The sequence below is a fragment of the Dendrobates tinctorius genome, unplaced genomic scaffold, assembly GCF_039654945.1.
Source record: "Dendrobates tinctorius isolate UK_male_01 unplaced genomic scaffold, ASM3965494v1 ptg000334l, whole genome shotgun sequence".
In the NCBI taxonomy this organism is placed as follows: domain Eukaryota; kingdom Metazoa; phylum Chordata; class Amphibia; order Anura; family Dendrobatidae; genus Dendrobates; species Dendrobates tinctorius.
The window spans coordinates 549,285-572,133 of NW_027362000.1; the positions used below are offsets into that span (position 1 = coordinate 549,285).

General features: G+C 49.6%; 1 protein-coding gene across 1 annotated transcript in view; it reads left to right on the forward strand.

Moving 5' to 3' along the window:
- The window catches only part of ATOH8 (atonal bHLH transcription factor 8), a 69,655-nt gene that overhangs the window by 15,221 nt on the left and 31,585 nt on the right, over nt 1–22,849 (forward strand). The gene's annotated exons all lie outside the window — the stretch shown is intronic.

Consider the following 22,849-nt stretch of genomic DNA (forward strand, 5'->3'; position numbering starts at 1 on the left):
ATTAGACACCGGCAGAGGAGCAAGGCAGCAGTAGTTATGGAGGTAGAGGCAAATTGTTCCTGTAATTAGACACCGGCAGAGGAGCAATGCAGCAGTAGTTATGGCGGTAGAGGCAAATTAGCCCTGTAATTAGACACTGGCAGAGGAGCAAGGCAGCAGTAGTTATGGCGGCATAGGCAAATTGGCCCTGTAATTAGACACCGGCAGAGGAGCAATGCAGCAGTAGTTATGGCGGTATAGGCAAATTGGCCCTGTAATTAGACACCGGCAGAGGAGCAAGGCAGCAGTAGTTATGGCGGTAGAGGCAAATTAGCCCTGTAATTAGACACCGGCAGAGGAGCAAGGCAGCAGTAGTTATGGCGGTAGAGGCAAATTAGCCCTGTAATTAGACACCGGCAGAGGAGCAAGGCAGCAGTAGTTATGGCGGTATAGGCAAATTGGCCCTGTAATTAGACACCGGCAGAGGAGCAAGGCAGCAGTAGTTATGGCGGTAGAGGCAAATTAGCCCTGTAATTAGACACCGGCAGAGGAGCAAGGCAGCAGTAGTTATGGCAGTAGAGGCAAATTGGCCCTGTAATTAGACACCGGCAGTAAACAGGCATAGGACCAAGGCAGCAGTAGTTATGGTGGTACAGGCAATGCCAAGCGTCCGCACAGCAAGTCGGCGTGAGGTAAATGACGCAATTTTACGAATGCAAGATGGCGTTGGCGAAATCTCGCGAGATTTCGCCGACGTCGTTAAGGCTGTGTGCACACGCTGCGGATTAGGTGCGGATTCATCCGCGCGGATTTTGTAAAATCCGCAGGTGAAACCGCAGGTCAAAAGACCTGCGGTTTTACCTGCGGATTGCTCTGCAGTTTTGCCCTGCGGTTTTTCATCTCCTCAACAGAGGAGATGGCAAACCGCAGGAGAATCCGCAGAAAGAATTGACATGTCAATTCTTTCTGCGGATTGAAAACCGCAGATAATCCGCGCGGAAAATTCCGCACCATCTGCACTGCGGTTTTTGATTCCCATAGGGAATCATGGTACTGTACACCGCAGCAAAAACTGCTGCGGGTCCGCAGCGGCCAAAACCGCTGCGGAACCGCAGCAAAATCCGCAGCGTGTGCACACAGCCTCACACCTCTTGCCATGTTAACCCTCAACACACCACACCGCCTCAACACACACTCCTCTCACCTTTCACCTCCACTCATGTCCACTCACTCTTTCACTCCACATACGTTCCTTTCTCTCACTCCGTTTCTCATACTCACACCGTCATCGTCGCTGCCCCGACATCTTCCTCCGCCGCCGCGATCCAGGATCCAGACGTTCTCCAGGCCGCCGACATGTTCTTGCGGGACGCCATCTTGGATTTCGTGAAGTCCCGCGATATTCAAGATGGCGCCGCCGCAACAACATGTCGCTGGCATGGGCGACATCGGGATCCAAAATGGCGTCGGCGTAATCTCGCGAGATTTCGCCGACGCCATCTTTTTGGATCCCGATGTCGGCGGCCTGGAGAACGTCTGGATCCTGGATCGCGGTGGCGGAGGAAGATGTCGGGGCAGCGACGATGACAGTGTGAGTATGAGAAACGGAGTGAGAGAAAGGAACGTATGTGGAGTGAAAGAGTGAGTGGACATGAGTGGAGGTGAAAGGTGAGAGGAGTGTGTGTTGGGGCGGTGTGGTGTGTTGAGGGTTAACGTGCGTGTGTGTGCGGTGACGTCACCGGTTACAACTGGACGGAAGTTGTTACAACCGGAAGCTGGTTAGGGCATTTATTATTATAGATGAGGTCGAGTAGGCCTCATTTACCAAAATGGTCTTCGTTGCCCATAGAAACCAATCAGAACTCGGCTTTCATTTCTTAAACCACTCAAACGAAATAAAAGCTGTGCTGTGATTGGACGCTATGGCGAACAAAGGCCAGTTTTCCATTTCAGAAAACTTTTGATAAATTCTATATCTCTGTGGGAGAGAGGGTCCCCGCCAAGTGTCCGGGTCGGAACCAAGGGGACCGTTGCCTAGGTCCCGGGGGAAACTGTTTCCGGGGGACAGAGTTCAGGGACGGACTGGTAAGACTGACAGATGGGCTGGGGGAGGAGCCGGTATAAAAGGGGCGGGGAATGAGAGTGAGTCAGCAGAACGGGACAGAAGGAGCAGGAGACCGTGGGAGCGACTGAAAGCCAGAGCTACTCACCGGAGCCAGGAAGGAGGCCAGAGGCAGGAGAGACACTCCCCCTGGACATCAGTGGAATGGCCGCCTCGCTCCTGCCCGCGGCTGCGGCCTGCCTGCGGACACCAGCGGCCGCTGCCGCCTCACCCCAACCCGCGGCTGCGGCCTGCCTGCGGGTCCCAGCGGCCGTTGCCGCCTCACGTCAGCCCGCAGCTACGGCCTGTCTCCCGCCGCCCGTAGCCGCCCCGCTTCTACCCGTGGCCGCGGCTAGTTCAGTGCCATCGGCGGCCACCACTGTCCCGCTTTAGTCTGCGGCAAGGGCCGGGCCGTTGCTCACCGCTGGTCCTCCGTTGCAGTCGCTGGCTGCGCAGGTGGCCTGCCAGCCGCCACCCCTCATCGCAGCTGTTTGCCCCGATATGGGGGCTGCGGCCCATCTGTCCAAGGACTCCTCCGGGGCCTGCCGTGCCCCTGCTTCACCGGAGCGTCGGAACGCTTGAAGTCTGCGACAGATCCTCAGCGGCTGGGCCCAGCGGTTGCTACACCGAAGAACCAACATCCGGGACGCCGAGGGACATCGAGCCAGTTAAGTGACACTATATAGTTAAGGACCCGTAGTCTGCCATAACGCGGCCCTATAGTGCCCAGCTTTGCTGGACGTAGTCGTGTTCTTATATTTCCGTGTTTGCTTGTATTGAGTCCCTGAGAGGACAATTCCTGTTATTTTGTTCGGTTGCTTAGACTATCCCTGCGGATAGTTACTTATAAACCTATAAAGTTGTTACCGAAAACACAAGACCGTCTCGCGTCTCGTCACTGCATCCTGCGTACCTGCTAGTACCACATTTGGCGTAGTCGGCAGGATGCAGTCTCCGAGCGCAGACAGCGGTACTCCCGACCAAAGTGGGGCCACAGGCGCCGCCGATAATGGGGGCCCCCGGTCCAGCATTTCTTTGGGGGCTATGCTAAGCAACCTGCCACGGTTTTCCGGCTCCAATACCCTGTTGTGGAGCTGGACAGAGCGCATGCGGGGGCTCTTCCGCATGCATCCAATGACCCCTGATTTAGAAGCGGAGGTAGCTCTCATCACGTTAGATGGGGAAGCCCGGAATTCAGTAATGTTGAGACCCCCGGGACACCGCAACACCTTTGCTAGGGTCTTCCAGATTCTGGAAGAAACCCATGGGGATCCAACAAACGCGGGAGAGTTGAGGACCCGGTTGTTCAGTCGAATGCAGGGAGAGGGGGAGACCATCACCCAGTATATGAATGTCCTCCAGGAGTTATACGCAGCCATCGAGCGGAAGGACGGAGTAGGGGTAGGACCTATCGACATTACCCTACGTGACTTGTTAGTGACTGGACTCCGGAACCCGTTAATAAAACAGGCATTGCGGGAGCAGATCCGAGTGAACCCACGTATAGCTTTCTCTGAGGTGGGAAGTCAGGCCCGGGTACGAGCGCAGGGGATGACGGTCCCCGTGGTGAAGGCCCGAGGCATGGAGGCATCCGTGAACGCTGCCGGAGAGCACCAGTGGATTTAGGAAGTGAGACGGGAGCTGAAGATTATCCGAGGCGAGCTGGCCGAAGTAAAGAAGAGAACTGAGCCCACGCCTGGGCGGCCTTGCGTCAATACCCGGGGGGCCGGGCCTCGCAGTCCCGGTGTTATGAGTGCGGAGAACCGGGCCACTTCGCACGAGAGTGTCCACGGCGTGGGAGATACCCACCCCGACGGACATTAAACTAGAGGGCTCCGGGCAGGGGTCCCCGCCGCTCAGAGCCGGAAGCCACAACAAGGGGTGGTGGAAGTCCCAAAGATCTGGTCACCAAGTGCCCAGTAGTATGGGCAGAAGTCGAGGGCCGCGCTGTACGGTGCCTAGTGGACCCGGGGTCGCAAGTAACGACCATGCCTGCAACCTACTTTCGGCAGCATTTCCCGGAGGCAGCAAGGCCCCAGTGGGGTTCATGATAAAGCTGGTAGCCACAAACCAACCGCCGGTTCCTGTTGCCGGAGTGGTATGGCTCCAAATGACGCTGTGTGGTAAACCCCTCGGCCGCCGGGGAGTGGTCCTGACCCAAGGAGAAACTAACGACCGCCATCCAGTTATCTTGGGTATGAACATATTACGGGAGTTCGGCAATATACTCCTCATCGACCCCACGCAGGAGACCCTGAGCCAGTGGGGTTCCCGCACGGCCCAAGGGCAGGTCTTCCAGCAGTTGGTGCGGGAGGCGCGAGTGCTCCAGGATTGCCAGGAGGACGAGGCGCTGGGCAAAGTCATCGCGCCGGCGGCTCCCCTGCTCGTGCTTCCCCCAGGGCAGACGGTGGTGGCCCTGCCGATCCGCGCCCCAATGCCATTGGAGGGCGTGGAGATTCAGGTGGAGCCATGCTACTCGGAGCGCCTGCACCCTGGCATACTGGTATCTCGCTCCCTGGCCACGGTGCGGGAAGGGACCGTCCTGTTGCGTTGCATCAACCTGGAAGACCAAGATATCGTCTTGATGCCCCGAGCCGAAATAGCCAAACTAGTAAGGCCTTTGGAGGAGGTGCTGCCAACCCCCACGGTCCAGTTGAAGGTGCAGCCCGAGGATGCTTGGGCAGTAACTATACGGACCCTACAGACTGCCGAGTCCTCGACCCAGGAGAAAGGTCGAACCATCCTGGAGAGAATGCAGGCCGAGCTCTCCGGGCTAACGCCAGCCCAACTTCTCCAGGTAGAGACACTTCTCGGACAGTATTACAGCGTCTTCGCTAGCCATGAGGACGACTTTGGATGCACCACGGCCATTACGCATGGAATCCTCACGGCAGGAGTGGCCCCCATCCGGGAACGATATCGGCAAATCCCTCCACAGCTATACCAAGAGGTGAAAACCCTACTAGCCCAAATGCTACGGAAGGGGGTCATACGAGAAAGCCAGAGCCTCTGAGCAGCCCCCATTGTGTTGGTACCCAAAAAAGACGGCACCCTGCGTTTTTGTGTGGACTATCGGAAGTTGAACGCCTGCACCATCAAGGATTCGTATCCACTGCCCCGCATAGAAGAGCCTCTGTCCGCCTTAGGAAATGCAACATACTTCTCAACCCTAGACCTGGCCAGTGGGTACTGGCAGGTGCCGATGTTGTAAGAAGACAGAGCCAAGACGGCATTTATTCTTCCCATGGGGCTGTTTGAGTTCAATCGTATGCCGTTCGGGCTGGCCAACGCCCCAGGAACCTTCCAACGGTTGATGGAGCAGTGTCTAGGAGATCTCAACTTTGAAGCCATGCTGATATACCTGGATGATATCATCTATTCCGCCACGTTCAAGGACCACCTGCGGCGGTTGGGGCAGGTGCTCGGCCGGCTGCAAAAGTACGGGTTGAAGGTAAAGCCCCAGAAATGCCACCTGTTCCGCACCCAGATCGAATATCAGGGGCACGTTGTCTCGGCAGAGGGTGTTAGACCATCCCTGGAAAAGGTTGCCGCCATCCAGGGGTGGCCTGCCATCCAGGGGTGGCCTACCACCGAGACGGTGAAGGACGTGTGGGCCTTCCTGGGGTTGGCCGGCTACTACAGTTGGTTCTTGAAGAATTTTGCACGCCGAGCCCGAGCCCTGCAGGACCTGCTAAAGGGGGCTCCCGCCGGGGTGAATGGGCGGAAGATCCAGAGGCAGCAACCGCAAGAGGACGCGTTCCAAGATATTAAGGCTGCACTCTCGGAAGCCCCGGTGTTGGCGTATGCAGATTTCTCGCAACCGTTCATACTGCATACTGACGTGAGTCTCCAGGGATTAGGGGCTGTGTTGTCACAGGTTCAGGACGGCCGAGAAAAAGTGATCGCCTATGGTAGCCGGTCGCTGCATGACTCCGAACGCAACCCTGACAATTACAGCTCCTTTAAGCTCGAGCTCCTCGCCGTAGTGTGGGCACTGACGGAGCGATTCGCAGAGTATCTGGCAGGCTCCAAAGTTGTGGTGCGGACTGATAACAACCGCTAGCCCATTTGGAGAATGCCAGACTGGGGGCTCTGGTGCAGCGGTGGGTGGCTCGGATGGCTAAGTTCAACTATAAGATCATCTATAAGAGAGGGGCTGAAAACTTGCACGCTGACGCCCTCTCCAGGATCCGACACACCACCCCAGGGAAAAATCGAGACGACGAATTGGAAGGAGAAGAGACGCCGTTCGTCCTCACCAGCGCCGCGCTTACAGCTGCCGTGCAGGGAGCGCCCCATCCATGACCCCCCCTGGGGATGCTGGAACAGCCACGCGACAGGTGGATCCAACAGCAGCAGGAAGATGGAAAAATTGGACTCCTGCGCCGATGGGTGGCCACCGACAAATTGCCCACTGGTTCACAGAGACAGACTTTGACCCAGGATATGTTGCTGATGTTGCGCCAATGGGAAAAACTAGTCATCAAAAAGGGGCTGTTACATCGGAAGGCCGCGTCCCGGACGACTTCTGCTACAGCGTGGCAGGTGGTCGTGCCCGGAGCCCACCTAGGCAAACTGGCGCATGAAGCCCACGAAAAAGGGGATCACTTCGGTGCTCAAAAGACTTTGCAATGGTTACAACAGATAGTTTACCACCCGCGCTTACACGCCGCTGTGGAGGAAGTTTGCCGAACCTGCCGCCCATGCGAGCTTGCTAAGCCACCCGCACAACGAGCCCCGGTGCAAACAATCGTAACATCAGCTCCCCTTGAGCTCCTCACGGTGGACTATCTGACCATAGGTCCCGCATACCAGGGGTATGAACATTGTCTCGTTATGGTGGATCATTTCACCAAATTCGCCGTGGTCACCCCCACCGGAGACCAAACTGCAGAGTCGGCCGCCTATGCGATTTATAAAAACTTCATCCAAGAGTACGGCTGCCCGCAACGAATACATTCGGATCAGGGGGCGTGCTTCCTAGGAAGAGTCAAGGATGAATTGCATCATCTCTACGGTATCGATAAGTCTCGGACTACACCATATCACCCGCAGGGGAACGGAGCCTGCGAACGATTTAATCGGACACTAATTCAAATGCGTACCCTGGAAAGCGACCGAAAGGGCCGCTGGCCTGAGTATGTCCCTGAATTGGTGTGGGTTTAAAACAACCGAGTGCACCGGGTGACCGGCTATACCCACTATTCGCTGCTGTTTGGACGAGAAGGCAAAGGGATCACAGAAGTGGAGATAAACCCGGAGGAACCTCAACCCTGGACTGGAGTATCCTCTTGGGTCCGGAGCCACCGGCACCGACTACAAACCCTCCATCGAATCGTCCATACAAAGCTCCAGGACCTAGAACACCAGGGGGAGCGCTACCGCCACCTATTGACTTTCAAACTGGGGATAAGGTACTCGTGCTAGATCAGCGCCCCCAAAACAAGTTAGAGCCATGGTGGGAGGAAAACCCGTACCGAGTGTTGCGCCGAATAAGCCCCGATGGGCCTGTGTATGAAATACAATCCGAAGAAAACGGCGCACCTGTCACTCGTGTTGTACACCGTAACATGCTACGGCCCTGTGTGTCCACTGATCCCCTGCGATCAGAGCCGACCCCTCAGGTCCCCGACCCCCCTCAACGGTCTGGGACCTGGATGATGAGGAGGACTCCCCAGCCGCATCCGCGGGCCATCCAAGTAGTGATATCGCAGTGGACCCAGCCACCCCACCAGAATCAACCTACGTACCACCATCCACCACCCCAGAAAACTCCACCACAACCGAACTTAGACGCTCCAAGCGGTCAACAGCTGGCAAACCCCCTGAACGCTACGAACAGGACTAGTTCGTATGGCGACAAGAACTGTCATCTCAAAAGACTAACCCGAGTCTACTAAAGCCCTCGCCCGAGGACTGGCGAGCATACAGGGTGGGAGAGAGGGTCCCCGCCGAGTGTCCGGTCGGAACCAAGGGGACCGTTGCCTAGGTCCCGGGGGAAACTGTTTCCGGGGGACAGAGTTCAGGGACGGACTGGTAAGACTGACAGATGGGCTGGGGGAGGAGCCGGTATAAAAGGGGCGGGGAATGAGAGTCACAGTGAGTCAGCAGAACGGGACAGAAGGAGCAGGAGAATGTGGGAGCAACTGAAAGCCAGAGCTACTCACCGGAGCCAGGAAGGAGGCCAGAGGCAGGAGAGACACTCCCCCTGGACATCAGTGGGATGGCGCCGAGACGACCGTCCGAGAACTGCTGCCCCGCGTCGACCAGCAGCTGCTGCCGCCTTACTCCAGCCCGCGGCTGCTGCCTGCCCGCGGTCACTCGCGGCCATTGCCGCCTCGCTCCTGCCCACGGCTGCGGCCTGCCCGCGGACACCAGCGGCCGCTTCCGCCGCACCCCAGCCCGCGGCTGCGGCCTGCCCGCGGGTCCCAGCTGCCGTTGCCGCCTCACGTCAGCCTGCGGCCTGTCTCCCGCTGCCCGTAGCCGCCCCGCTTCTACCCGTGGCTGCGGCTAGTTCGCCGCTGTTTGCCCCGATCCGGGGGCTGCGGCCCATCTGTCCAAGGACTCCTTCGGGGCCTGTCGTGCCCCTGCTTCACCGGAGCGTCGGAACGCTCGAAGTCTGCAACAGATCTTTAGCGGCTGGGCCCAGCGGCTGCTACGCCGAAGAACCAACATCCGGGACGCCGAAGGACATCGAGCCGGTTAAGTGACACTATATAGTTAAGGACCCGTACTCGGCCATACCGTGGCCCTATAGTGATCGGCTTTGCCGGACGTAGTCGTGTTCTTATATTTCCGTGTTTGCTTGTATTGAGTCCCTGCGAGGACAATTCCTGTTATTTTGGTCGGTTGGTTAGACTATCCCTGCGGATAGTTACTTATAAACCTATAAAAGTTGTTACCAAAAACACAAGACCGTCTCGCGTCTCGTCACTGCATCCTGCGTACCTGCTAGTACCACATCTCTGTGTATTAAACCTTCGAAACATCCAGCAGACCTCGGCACCCCAGTAAAACAGGGCTTAGAAAAAATCCACAACTTGTGAAAAAGTGAATAAGTTATTGGATTTAACAAGTATGAATGTAGCTCCCGAGGGGAACGGTGCAGTCTCTCCGACAGGGAGGAAGAGGGGGGTATAATAAAAAAAAAACATGCTCCTATTTATAAGAAAGAAGAAATACTTTGGAGAAGCCAATGACGTAATGAAGCCAGAAGTGGACATTTATGTGAACCTTCTGGAAGACGTTTTTGGCGTCTTGTGCCGCTGAAACAGAGACAGTTCAGCTATACAGAACGTTCCAATAGACTCATCGAGAGCGGTCTACCTCCCTGGTGGGACTTTAAAATACTTCAAATCCCCGAATAAAAATAAACTGAATGAATTAGAAGATATGGGAGTTCAGCAGCTTATTATGGAACAAAGTCGACTCAGCTCTATACGAGATATCCCCCCAAACCCAAAGCAGTTTTCACCGTCTGCTTGAAAAACAGATGTAGTTTTATTTTTCTTTCTTTTTTTTTTGGGAAAAGGAAAAATTCTACAAAATCAATGTTATTTTCTGCAACAGTCGGGACTACTGCAAAAAAGGAAAAATTCCTTCTTGAATTAGCAGAGGTATTCCAAAAACAGACATGAGGAGTAAGCGCAGGTTGACACTGGCGACACTAAACGACCACCACTCAGAAAATATTTGCAGATTGGCGGTCTTTTAAAAAACCTGTTTACACAGGCAGACTGCTCTACACGACGGTAACTGAACGATCTATAGAAGTTTATTCACGGAGCAATGGCATATTTCTTGGCAGCGCGCGTTCTGTTTACCTAGAATGATGCGCTGCCAAGAACAACAATGATAATAATAGTTGCACCTGACGAACGAGCATTTTTCTCCCTCGTCAGTTGATTATCAGCCTGTTTACACTGCAGGATTATTGTGAATGCTTCGTCACAATAATCCTTCAATTTCAATGCACCTTAACATCATCCAAAATGATAACCTATTTTGACAAGGCAATAATCGGGGAACAAGCGTTCATAGGAATGCTCTCTCCTGTCTAAACAGCCGAACAACGATCGAAATGTTCGTCAGGTGCAATGATCTCTTAGCCACCTTAAAAATCATTGTTCTTGGCAGCACATTGTACTTCATAAATAGGTGATGTGCTGCCGAGAACATGATCGTCTATGAGCACAGAATGGTCATATTAAAGTAGAATATTCATCGGCCAGTCTAAACAGTCCAGTAAAAGACCACTGATCGGCTTGTACATTCCCAGTCCGCTGTGATCTAAGGTCCTGAATTGGCCCGTCTAAAGGGTCAAAATTCAGATTAAAAGTACTGCATGCAATCAAGATTACTCGTAAAATAATCGCCTGTACACCTTTATCTAAAGTTAGCTCTACACATGAGATAGGTGTCTGCCAAACTAATCTTTGGTCAATATCTACTCTCCCAACCCAGCCATACAGAATAGCGCTCAGTCCATTCGAGCATTTATATATTTTCAATGGGGTGAGAGGAGAAATCTGCTGCAAGACACTTCTGGTAATGGCTTATGACCCCTGAATATAAAGAGATTGGCCATTGAAATTTCATCTGCTCAGTACTTCACCCTCCCCCCCAACATAATCTGTTGGGGGAGAGTTGGGTTGGTTCCATATGATCACCTTTAGACGTTGCTAAACGTCCTAGTCTTCATCACTAACCTCCACCTTCTGACCATGATGCTCTAAAGGTTTTGGTCAGGCTAGATCTGGTGCTACAGACTAGGTGATAGGTATTTTTGCTATGTACAGTTGTGGCCAAAAGTATTGACACCCCTGCAATTCTGTCAGATAATACTCAGTTTCTTCCTGAAAATGATGGCAAACTCAAATTCTTTGGCATTATTATCTTCATTTAATTTGTCTTAAATGAAAAAACACAAAAAGAATTGTCCTAAAGCCAAATTGGATATAATTCCACACCAAACATAAAAAAGAGGGTGGACAAAAGTATTGGCACTGTTCGAAAAATCATGTGATGCTTCTCTAATTTGTGTAAGTAACAGCACCTGTAACTTACCTGAGGCACCTAACAGGTGTTGGCAATAACAAAATCACACTTGGAGCCAGTTGACATGGATTAAAGTTGACTCAACCTCTGTTCTGTGTCCTTGTGTGTACCACATTGAGCATGGAGAAAAGAAAGAAGACCAAAGAACTGTCTGAGGACTTGAGAAACCAAATTGTGAGGAAGCATGAGCAATCTCAAGGCTACAAGTCCATCTCCAAAGACCTGAATGTTCCTGTGTCTACCGTGCGCAGTGTCATCAAGAAGTTTAAAGCGCATGGCACTGTGGCTAACCTCCCTAGATGTGGATGGAAAAGAAAAATTGACAAGAGATTTCAACGCAAGATTTTGCGGATGTTGGATAAAGAACCTCGATTAACATCCAAACAAGTTCAATCTGCCCTGCAGTCCGAGGGTACAACAGTGTCAACCCGTACTATCCGTCGGCGTCTGAATGAAAAGGGACTGTATGGTAGGAGACCCAGGAAGGCCCCACTTCTTACCCCGAGACATAAAAAAGCCAGGCTGGAGTTTGCCAAAACTTACCTGAAAAAGCCTAAAACGTTTTGGAAGAATGTTCTCTGGTCAGATGAGACAAAAGTAGAGCTTTTTGGGCAAAGGCATCAACATAGATTTTACAGGAGAAAAAAAGAGGCATTCAAAGAAAAGAACACGGTCCCTACAGTAAAACATGGCAGAGGTTTCCCTGCTTTGCTGCCTCTGGCACTGGACTGCTTGACCGTGTGCATGGCATTATGAAGTCTGAAGACTACCAACAAATTTAGCAGCATAATGTAGGGCCCAGTGTGAGAAAGCTGTGTCTCCCTCAGAGGTCATGGGTCTTCCTGCAGGACAATGACCCAAAACACACTTCAAAAAGCACTAGAAAATGGTTTGAGAGAAAGCACTGGAGATTTCTAAGGTGGCCAGCAATGAGTCCAGACCTGAATCCCATAGAACACCTGTGGAGCAGTTTGCCAAAGAAGAATGGTCTAAAATTCCAGCAGAGCATTGTAAGAAACTCATTGATGGTTACCTGAAGCGGTTGGTCACAGTTATTTTGGCTAAAGGTTGTGCAACCAAGTATTAGGCTGAGGGTGTCAATACTTTTGTCTGGCCCATTTTTGGAGTTTTGTGTGAAATGATCAATGTTTTGCTTTTTGCTTCATTCTCTTTTGTGTTTTTTCATTTAAGACAAATTAAATGAAGATAATAATACCAAAGAATTTGTGATTGCAATCATTTTCAGGAAGAAACTGAGTATTATCTGACAGAATTGCAGGGGTGTCAATACTTTTGGCCACAACTGTATGTTACATATGGTCCATGTACAAGGACTAGTGGGGTAATTTTGCTGGTTGACTAATGGCAATTATGATGGCGAACAAGAGGAGAGAGTATATCCAGGTGATGTTGGGGGAAAAAAAGATCCAGATTAGTGTTGAGCAGAGTAAGGAAGTTTGGGTTCATCTGGTCCAAGCAAACTTTAATCCAAAGTTAGGTTTGGGCACCAGAACCGTGCCCTAACTCGAACCTGAACCCGAACCCGATAGAAATCAATGGACACCCAAACTTTGGAGCTCGAAAATGTCTCTATCTCTCTCTTTCTCTCCTCCTTGAACTCCTGAACTGTAAAACAGACTTCCAGGAGAAGGCCATCTTCGGAGTTCAGTATCAGACACTAGGTGTTCGGTACAAACACTGAACTTTACAGTTCAGGTTCACTCATTTCTAATCAGGATTGTTAAATATCTGGCCGCGTCTTACTTCTCTCTTCCCTATGAGAAACGTGCGCTCTCGTCTAAGTGGACACGTTCATGAGGTGATCGAGAGACATAGCTGTGAACCCATAGTTATCTAAAGTGTATGAGAACCTTTCCCTGTTCTCATTTTGCTCACAGGCTTGGATGGAGCATGCCTTACAAATTTTCAGTGTCTGCTTCAGTCATCACTGTCACCTCCTTCCAGCCTGGATGTAGAGAATAGAGTACACCCAAGTACTAGGACCCCTACTGATGGAATATTCAGACATTGCAGGTGTAGGGCACCATTATATAAACGGGATGTCTATGATGTTGGCACAGTCCTAATCTGTCTTATTTTTTTGGATGGTGGAGTACCTATTTGGGTTTTGTTAATAGCGGGTGATATACATTATCCTATACAGCTATTGACATCACATTACAGTATATCTAGGGATATTCCTCCTTCTTTAGTTTCCCTGAGCCGTGAATCTGATTAGGAGCTGATAGCGGTGTTAATGGAGCTGTAATTTGCTCCGTCGCCTAAAGGAACTTCTGTAATGTTACACAACTGTCTGTGGCGTTTGGAATTTAATTTTCCTGCTCCTATTCACTCTCTCTCTACCCAATTTGTTGGTGAAAGGGCTGATCTATGAAGCGGTAATATATCAGGTAATTGCTTTAAATGTAAAAGCTGGAGTGTAACAACCGTTCCTTTAAGTTTGCCAAATACAAGGTCATTAAAGTGTAAAATGGAAGTCAAGTCTTATTTAACGCGAGGAAAGAACAATGCGAAGAAGTGTTGGTGTTGGCTTAGACATGAAGCGCACATTTCCATCCTGTCGTTAGATTTATGGTTTATTACAACATGGAAGATGGATAATTAAACCTTTATCATACCAGACAAAGCTGCCACTGTATCCACTTTTATATAGTGACGAAAAAGAGCAGTCTGTAACCAGGGTACATGTGAAGCCCCCTCCTTACACGTTAGATTGAATCTCACCAATGATCTAATATGTGGAGGAGCAAGGGTATAACGAGAGGTGGTGGGAAGATAGCATTCGGCCTTGGCGTTGATGCCCATGGTGGCACAAAGAATCCTTTACCGCATAAGAAGATGCAAGTTTTTTTTATAGCAAACTAGCTGAAACGCATTGAGAATGCAAGCATCTATATCTTCTATGCTAGTATTTTAACCTCTACCCTGTATCGATTGAAGTGAATAAAAGAAAATTGTTTTCGCTACATCGTGGAGCTGGACAACCTTTTTCCATGTCAGAACCAGAGCGGTGAGTGGAACGGTCCTAACTTCCATACCAGGGATCCCTTTAAGAGAGGCCTGGGGTGAGAATCAGAGCGCTGAGTGGATTTGCCCTGACTTCCATACCGGAGATCCCTTTAAGAGAGGCCTGGGGTCAGTACCAAAGCGCAGAGTGGATTTGCCCTGACTTCCATACCGGGGATCCCTTTATAGAGCCTGGGATCAGAACCAGAGCGCTGAGTGGTTTGCCCTGACTTGCATACAGGAGATCCCTTTAAGAGAGCCTGGGGTCAGTACTAGAGCATTTGAAGGCAATTGCCCTGACTTACATACCGGAGATCCCTTTAAGAGAGGTCAGGGGTCAAAACCAAAGCGCTGGATGGATTTGCCCTGACTTCCATACTGGAGATCCCTTTAAGAAAGGCCTGGGGTCAGTACCAAAGCGCAGAGTGGATTTGTCCTGACTTACATACCGGGGATCCCTTTAAGAGAGCCTGGGATCAGAACCAGAGCGCTGAGTGGTTTGCCCTGACTTACATACCGGAGATCCCTTTAAGAAAGGCCTGGGGTCAGTACCAAAGTGCAGAGTGGATTTGCCCTAACTTCCATACCAATGATCCCTTGAAGAGACCCTGGGGTCAGAACCACAGAGCTGAGTGGAACGGTTTTAACTTCCATACCGGGGATCCCTTTAAGAGAGGCCTGGGGTCAAAACCAAAGTGCTCTGTGCTCCTTTCTGTGGGGCAGACAATGGCTGGGAACTTATGTTCCCAGGGATGCCAGATTTCTCCCACCCAGTCAGTGTCTGCTGAGGTGTTGACAAGTGGGAAAACTTGCTCATAGCAACCAATCACAGCTCAGCTTCTTTTAACCAGCTCTGGTGAAATGAGAGATGCTTAGTGATTGGTTGCAAGGAAAACTGTTGCTCATAGCAACCAATCACATCTCAGCTTCTTTTGAACAGTTCTGGTGAAATGAAAGATGCTTCGTGATTGGTTGCTGATACACACATACATACCTTCAGTTTTATATATATAGATTTTGCAATTATAATTTTTCGTAGTGAGGCTCAGGTACACGCCTGTGGTGTCAGACACCCTTAAAGACAGGGTTGTACCTAATAAATAAGTTTTCCCCTATCACTAGGCTAGAGAATAATCATTGTAAGGGGTCTGACTCTTGAGACTCCCACTGGACCTAAAAATGGAGTTCTTCGGATCATATCTGAATGGAGCAGGGTTGAGCATGTGTACGTCTGGTCTATTCATTGTCTATGGGACTGTTAGAAATAGTTGAGTGTTGTGATCATCAATTTTCGACATTCCTCTAGACGAATGAAGCAGAGATATTCATGCTTAATCTTCTCTCCAGTCAGGCCCTGTTCTCAGGATTAGTGGGGTTCCCAAAGATCAGAGCCCCATTATAGGGAATTTAATGTGATAATTGTAGGACAAAATTGCCCCCATTTTTCCTTGGCTTTCCACTGGCTGTAAAATCATGACCAAGAGGTGTTGACTAGAGCAGCTAGCTTCACATGTGTTCAGCGACTACAATCACAACCTCAGTGGTAGTGAAGCTAGTCCACATCCATAGACAATAAATCAAGGCGTAGGGCAGAATAGGCGCTCGATTCAACCACTCCTGGCCAGGGGACAACAGAGGGCATAGGTCTCCCATATTGGCAGTCGGGGTGAAGGGGTTCTACCAGTGGGACCCACACTGATGGATGAATTATTCCCTATGCAGTGGGTAAGTGATAATTTTTGGAGACTGGGATAATGGATTGGTCTTGAAGGAGAGCTAATTTGCATTGCTTCTAAGTTTCCTTGTATCAGGGAGGTCTCAATAAGAAGTATCCCCAAAGACAGACATTAAAAATGATCAAGCGAATCCTGCTTTGAGCAGGGGGTTGGACAAGATGGCCCAGGAGGTCCCTAACAACTCTACGATTCTATGATTCTACATGCAGTGTAATGCCAGCTAACGTGAAGGCCATGGTTTCTGGATCATGCCAACTACCTGCTGCCCACCCAAGCCATGGAGACCTGAGGATTCTGCCATAAAAACCCTTCACCTTCCCGTCCTTTGTAGAATAGAAGAACAACTTGATACTTGGGTCTCTCCTTTGCCTCTTGGAGACCCTGCAGGCTGATGGGAGGTGGACAAATTGAACTGTGACTTCTACTCTCCAGAGTTCCTATAACTTTGGGACAAGTGGCTGAGAAACTTATCTAGTTTTTAACAATGTTTCAGATTACCATGCATTTCTAAATATCAGACTAATATCTGTCGGATTAAAGGAATGTTATGGTTGTCTGCATAAAAACAAAGAACTTGACCTCCATTGCCTTTACTGTCACATTTAGTAAAACAATTCCCAAGTCTGTTCCTGGTGAAATATTCCCTCAACTAGTGAAACATTGTACATCTGAAAGCGGATTATCTAATAAATAAGCAGAGACGTCTCTTCTTTCAAGTAGTGATCAATAAATCAAGTCAAATATGCCTGCCTGCTGTTCTGTCTCTTTTTTCTAGACAGTGGTGGTCTTAATTACAATAACACACCCAACACCACAGATGAGCTACAAATATGATTGCTCTACATTCAGTACATCTTACAAATGTCCGCTTTTATCTCCATGTTTTTCTTTTCCATAGTGCATGTCATTTCATCAGGTTGCCATGAGTAGGAAACTAGATTAGCCCATGTGTTGAGAAGGAGTCTTTCCTCCTTCCAGCTGAATCCAAGTGTTAGAAATTCCAGTGGCTGGATACAAGTTAATGAATGGGAAGGGTTTTTCAGCTGGTGGAAATGTGTCTTGATAATTAGAGCAGATGGAGTCAGCCGGTAGATATATAGAGTTGTGTTTGTTAGTGCCTTGTCTTGACCTGTCAATTTAAGGTTGTCAACATATATCAGGTGGCAACTGAACTTGAGAAGTGAATGAAGTGTATGTAAAGAGGTCTACATGAAGATTGAATTATGATTTGGGAATTGTCATGATGTCTCACATAAAAAATAAAGAATATCATTGAAACAAATAACAGGTCTTTGGCAACCTGACTTGGGGGCCTTGGTCATTGGCGAACAAAATTTATGACTTAGACCCTTTGACCATCTGAATTGGTGCCCTAGAACACTGACAAACTGCATTGTAAACCTTGAAAGATTGCCTTGAACTTTGATGACTTAAATAGTTTCCTTAGACGACTGATGACTAGAATTGATTAGGCCTCTTTCACACATCAGGTTTTCGCCGTCAGGCGCGATCCGGCGCTTTTGACAGAAACCGGATCCGGCGAAATGCAATGCCGGATCCGGTTTCCCCCCCATTGACTTGCATTTGCGCCGGATCGCGCCGGATGGCCATGCGTTTCATCCGGTTTTCGCCGGATCCGGCAATGTGTCGCGATCCGGCGTCTGGAAAAAACGGCTACTGTAACGTTTTTTGTCTCCGGCGTAAAAGCCGGACACGCCGGATCCGGCGCGTCCGGCTTTTTCACACAATGAAAGCCTATGAGCGCCGCAATGCGCCGGATCCGGCGAAAGCCGGATCCGGTGGCCGGATCCGGTTTTTTGGGTCTTAGCATGCTCAGTAGCTCTGCCCACAAGACATATATAAAAGCAAGACAGTGGGACCCACAGCCACACCCAACATGCCACCCAAGAAAGCAACCAAGCGCAGCAGGAGAAGGCAGGAGACCACTGCAGCACCATCAGCACCACCACCACCCCAAATGGAGCAGCAAATGGAACATGCTGAGGAGGGGAGGCCAGCAGCAGATGAGAGACGGTAATTATCAAATCCCCCATTCCTCCAAACTAGGGCTATTGAATATTAAGATATTCATTGGCCCTTTGTTTCTCTTTATTCAACAGCCGCCCAATAGATGCAGCAGCAGCAGCAGCAGCAATGGCAGCAGGTGGAACACCACCCACAGGCATGGAGTGTGGCCACCAGGAAGACAGCACATCATCTTCTGGGAGCCCTCCCTCGCATCGTCAGCGTTTGACGGTAAGTTTTTATTTCCAAAATCCATCATCTCTGTAATATATGTCTATTCATTGCCTTTTATTTCAAAACAGGATTCACAAGATGAAGAGGAGCTCCCAGAAGAAGAAGGAAGGGGTGGACAGACACTTGGAGTGGGCTCACAATTGGTAAGTTTTTTTGCATCAAACGCAGAAACACAACATCACACTACACACAACACATAGAAAACAATGTTCTGCAGACCACACACAGCAAACAAATGCCTACATCCAAAGACATAACATTTTTTGTTTTCTTCTCTAGTCTTCCCAATCTGGTGCTCGGCCAAGAGGTCCTCGCAGTACCTCCCAGGGTCGTCGGCGACAGCAACGCGGCGGTCACCAGCGTGTAAGTATAAATATTTTTGCTTTGTTTTTTTGCACTTTTTATTTCATTTCTTTTGTGGAGGCTAATTATGTTATTTTTGTCTTTTTCTTTAACAGCCTTCACAGCGTGCTCCCGACTCTGACGGTGAGGATGGAGGACTCGATGTGGACCACCTCATCGATCTCGTCAGAGAAAGGGAGCCGCTCTGGAATATGGCTGACCGCCGCCACGCTGACCTTATCGTTACCCGACGACTCTGGGAGGAAATCTGTTCGCTCCTTGAGGGCCGCTGGGAGGACCTCGATGTTCGGGCCCAGATTAAAGAGCGTAAGTATATACAGTACCGGTTGCTTGATGTAAACCAGTGTTTCCCGAACTCCAGTCCTCTTGGTCCCCACGGATCATGTGTTCAAGATTTCTATTTACTATGGAAATCCTGAAAACATGACCCCTGGGGACCATGAGGACTGGAGTTTGGGAAACACTGATGTTGTATACTAACCACTTTGTCCTTTCTCGTTTCAGGGAACAGAATTGTGAATCGGTGGCGGTCTGTGAGGGATCGTTTCAAGAAGGAGTTCAATAAAGAGATGCGGGCCCCGAGTGGATCTGGAGGACGCAGGAGCAAGTACAAGTACGCAGAAGCCCTGTCGTTCCTCCGGGAAACAATGGTCACTAGAAGGTAAATATTACACACCACATGTGAAAAAAAATGTTAGATGTAAATTTTTTTTTTCAGCCAGGGCCATACCATGTCAGTATTTTAATTGTTTTTTTTTCTCTTTATTCCACAGCACGGTGAGCAGCACTCGGGAGCCTGCACGATTGGACCCTTCTGAGGCGATCCCTGAGGAGACCGGCACCGAGGGACACTTCGACCGCCCCGGTACATCTGCACCTTCCCAGCCTTCCCACACTTTCGACCCATCTGTCCCATCCACCAGCACAGGAGCATCGTGGCCGCCTACATTACATGAAGCTGCTGGTGAGGAGATCGCTTTCCCTTTACCCCACCCTTCTGCCCCTGCCACCTCTAGTACACCTGCGGGTATGGGGCGGGAGCGGCAGAGGGGTCAGGAAAAGACTTATGCGCCAGAGTTCTTGCATCTGAATGCATCTTTCCAGAACTGTCTAAAAGTCTTGTCAGAGCAAATCTCCGCAGGCTATCAGCAGATCAACTCCAGCATTCTGGAGGTGAAGACACTTCTGCAAACCATGCATTCAGAAGCAAGATCTTCGCCAAACCACACCTTTTTCAGGTCTGTTGTGGAGCGCATGGAAACGCTCTCTCCTGCCCAGCAGATGTATGTAATGCATTCATGCCACGCTGCTCTCCAGCAAGTTACCTCCCAACCTCCTCCTCCCACCACAGTAGTTCCTCCACCTGCACCCTCTCCAGCCACTTTCCATCCTCCCCCTCCTATTACATCTACACCCCCTCCAGCTACTTTCCATCCTCCCCCTCCTATTACATCTACACCCCCTCCAGCCACTTTCCATCCTCCCCCTCCTATTACATACCATCCACCTCCCCAGCACCAGCAACCTCCCCAGCACCAGCAACCTCCCCAGCACCAGCAACCTCCCCAGCACCAGCAACCTCCCCAGTACCAGCAACCTCCCCAGTACCAGCAACCTCCCCAGTACCAGCAACCTCCCCAGTACCAGCAACCTCCCCAGTACCTGCAAACTCCCCAGTACCAGCAACCTCCCCAGTACCAGACATCTCCCCACTTCCAGCAACCTGCCCCGTACCAGACATCTCCCCACTTCCAGCAACCTGCCCCGTACCAAACTCCTTCCCCATACAACTTGCCATCTACATCATCTGCTCCTACAGTCCCTGCCCAACCCTCCACTCCACCACCCACCACCTCTTCTGCTTCCCACATGTCCACCCATTCTGTAGTTTTTTCCACACCTTCACCTCTAACTGTTCCTTCCCCACCACGATCCCAGTCCTCTCTCCACACTCCCGGTGTCGAAGTGTCCCGCAGCCCCTCCAGCAGTATTTCCACCACACACTACACAGATTTATAATGTGTGTATTTAAATAAAAATGACCAGTTTTATGGTTTCAAAGCTTTATTAAACAAGTTTATTAAAATTTTAAAAAAGTTTACTAAAAAAAACATTTTTCAATAAAAGTTAAATTATTTTACACTGGTTGTCTGTCATTTCTTTCTGCGGCGAAAAAGGTTAAATACAGGGTATTTAAAAGGTGAAATGGTATTCAAAACTAGGTATATAACTGTGGGTAAATTTTAGCTTTTTGCCACAGTTGTGTTCCTGGTTGTGTTTGAAGCAAAGTATTTCACCTAAAAAGTTGTGTTTATTGTTGGTGATTTCCTAACAATGTACACAACTTTTGTTAAAAGGTGAAATACTTTGCATAAAACACAACCAGGTACACACCTGTGGCCTAAAGCTAAAAATAGTAAGACCATGACAAGATAGCCAACTTTGGTTGGCAAAGGTATATACTGTTGGTCCAGAAGGTACACAAGTTTGGTTAGGGCACAAATCTTTCACACTCTGTCATTCTGCCAGTGTACTCTGCCTTGAGGTGACATAAAGTATATTGCAAAATTGGCCCTCATTACTGAAACCGTCACAGAACTTCTAGTGGTAATGTCATGGTAATCTTGCAAGGTGGTTTCTTCAGAGGTGTCCTCAATGGAAATGGGTTCCTTGCAGATAACAAAATTGTGGAGTACCACGCACGCTTTGATCACCTCGTCCACAGTTTCTGTCTTGAGGTTGATCGCAGTCAATAGGACCCGCCATTTGGCTGTCAGAATACCAAAGGTACATTCAACCATTCTTCTTGCTCTTGTGAGGCGGTAATTAAAAATGCGTTTTGGTCTTGTCAATCCTCTGCTAGAGTACGGTTTCAAAAGGTGTTCTGACAGCTGGAAGGCTTCATCCCCTACACAGACAAATGGCATAGGTGGACCAGATGTTTGCGGCAGCGGTCTAGGTGGTGGGAACTGGAAGGTGTTTCCATACAGTTTACGCCCCATGGCAGACAGTTTGAAAAGTTGAGAGTCATTGGAGCGGCCATAGGCCCCAATATCAACCGCAATAAATTTGTATTCCGCGTCAGCGATGGCCATGAGGACAATTGAAAAATATTTCTTGTAATTGAAATATTCCGATCCCGATCCAGCTGGCTTTACAATGCGGATATGTTTCCCGTCCACAGCGCCCAAGCAGTTTGGAAACTGACATATCTGTTGAAACTTGTCAGCAATTTCAATCCACCTCTCTGTTGTGGGCTCTGGTAAAAACGCTTCAGCTAAGGAGTCCCACAGTGCACGGCATGTGTACTTCACAATTCCAGATATGGTGGAAATCCCGAGTCTGTACTGGAAATGCAGTGACGAAAGGGATTCTCCAGTTGCAAGAAATCTGTGGGGAATTAAAAAACAATAAATTAGTTTTAAATCACAGCATTACATACCAAAACTGACCTATAACACTTGGAGATACAAACTACCACCAACAAGATTGCAGTGAAAGTGTGCTCTGATGCGATCATATCCAATAAATGTGGCTTACCTTAAAGTCACCATCAGACGCTCTGCGGGTGAAACAGAGAAGCGGCAATAGGTGTCCGCTTTTCTTATGAGGTGTGCAATGCACTCCACCAAGTAATCAAAATTCTCCATTTTCATCCTAACATATCCAAAAAATTTATCCGGGTTTCGTCGAAGGTCCATGCAGAGTGTAGAATAGACCCCACGCGTCATTCTCTTGGCTGTGATGGGGTGGATCCACAAACGTCGTCTACGATGCCTGATGCGCTGCTGTCTCGCTCTCTCCTTCTCCAGAACAATCACCCTCAAACGATTCGCCTCCGCTATAAAATCCGCCAAATTCTTCAAAATATTTCCAATGACAACATCCATCTTCGCCAGTAACTTGCTCTTCTCTCCAACCTGCACTTTCTCCTCTACAACCTGTCAAAGAAGGGCTGTAGGAACATGCTATATATAGTTTTCCAGTAGCCAATCCCGTTTGGAAGGCCACAAGGGTCAATTTTAAAAACCGGATCCGGCGTAATCCGTCGAAAAACGGATAGAAAAACGGATGAACCAGATGAGACGGATCCGGTTTTGTCTGTCAAGAAAAAGACGGATCCGGCAGAAAACCGGATCCGTCACATCCGGTTTTACGAAACATTTGCCGGATCCGGCGTTCCGGCACGACGCCGGATCGCGCCTGACGCCGAAAACCTGATGTGTGAAAGTAGCCTTACCTAGATCTTTGACAATTTGAATTGGTGTCCTAGATCACTAACAAATTATATTGGTCTAGATCGATGACAAAAGCCTAGATCATCGGT